The sequence below is a fragment of the Dendroctonus ponderosae genome, unplaced genomic scaffold, assembly GCF_020466585.1.
Source record: "Dendroctonus ponderosae isolate FM_Combo_2020 unplaced genomic scaffold, Dpon_F_20191213v2 Dpon_F_20191213_9, whole genome shotgun sequence".
NCBI classification, from domain to species: Eukaryota; Metazoa; Arthropoda; class Insecta; order Coleoptera; family Curculionidae; genus Dendroctonus; species Dendroctonus ponderosae.
Genome location: NW_026019116.1, coordinates 2,612,153 through 2,613,886, shown reverse-complemented (window position 1 = coordinate 2,613,886; position 1,734 = coordinate 2,612,153).

Below are 1,734 nucleotides of genomic sequence, written 5' to 3'. Positions count from 1 at the left end.
TAAAGGAAAGTTGTCAGTGTTGGATGTCGTGTTTTGAAAAAAATTGCATGCTAGCTTGAACTGGCAGACCGTTAAATGCAATATGGGTGACCGAAATGGGGCCAGTGGATGTTTGAAAATTTTTCTGCTTCAAACGTTTGCTGGTTTCATTCAGAAATAATCCTTATTGATGCACAGAAAGAGTCTACAGGAAAAACGCGGAATTAAACCAAAGACCATTGAAATTCACTTAATATGAAACTCACACGGCTTTAAATCGGCACTTTCACTTGGTTATTAACTAAAAACGCAGACACTTTGGTTTTGTATGCAAAGCACTACATAGTAGAAAGTGTTATTAGGACATAACATGATAAAACTCGACTTTTGTATGCAGTCTCTTTTTTTGCTTAATGGGAAAGTGTGGCTAATGTAAAATTGATAATATTTTGCCGGTAATGAAATGAAAAAATTTGCAAGTTGTGATTAATGAGAAAGAATGGAACAAAAATCGTTTTTATAGCAAATTTAAAACAGATGATCACTTTTCCAATTGCAGTCTCTTTCCAGCTGATAGTGCTTGGCATTCGCTCAAGTGGAAAATGTGGAGCCACTATTGAAGATTTCTACTGATTAGAAACCTTGAAATACGTATGAGCATGCAGTGAAAATTGATGCTTAGCATGATATCATATTCAGAATCATGAACTAATAAATCAGCTTTCTTCCAATCAACCACATGGTTGCGATGATTAAAATAATCATTGGACTGTGTTAGATTAGAGATTTTCTTCGCCAAGCGTTGGTTTTCTAGGTCTTCTGCAACTAATTACTGTCTTTCTGCAAGCTAAAGACAGAAATACCTGCTCCAACCACCTTAACATCTTGGGTAACATTTCCTGAAAGTTTCGGCCTTGACAAGCGATATTGTTACACTATGGTATAAAATGCCAATAATAAAACATTAAGAACCGCGCCCAGGCAACCTTCATGTTTTGTTAGTTTTAAATATCTCGGGTTAATCTGAGTATCAGCTTTATTAATGCCACTTAGCTATGAAACCGGCATAGATTTACCAGAGTTGAGTAATTAAAAGGCCTGCGAAAGCTTTCGATTGGCGTGTAATTGAAATTAGAGCATTATTTTATTCGAACATTGACCTCAAAACCAAAATTCTTTCCAGTAAATAAATACAAACATTCCCACAAGATTTTCCAAAGAGTTGACAAAGCGATATTTATCTTCTCGATATTATAAATCTCGATATTTATAAATCTCAGAGAAATGAAGACACTTTGAATTTATAACCGATATGAAAAGCTACAGTTCTTTTGAACTCTGCATAGCAAATTGTGTGCTGAATTAAAATGTTGTTGCTAAAATTTTGGGTTTAATAAGCTTTATATTTAAATCTTCGTTAATTCCGGTCGAATGCAAAGGAATTTTTAGGTCAAAATTGTAGGAAATTCCAAAGTCGTATCAACTTTCCGTGAGTAGCATTTAGTTGATTTTTCTCACTGAAATTTACGTAATATCAATATTTTATGTTTCGTGGACGGCAAACTGTTTAGATTTTTCGTCAATTAATTTTTACAATATTTTTCTATTTTCATTCGCCTAATACAATGAAAGTTGTATTTTCTTTATTTTACAACACATTTTTTAGGTTGTTTATTGTTTATGGTCTTTTACATGAATTTGCTTACTAAAGTGTGAACTGATTTGCCGGCTCATAGACGCATTTTTTTATGGAAA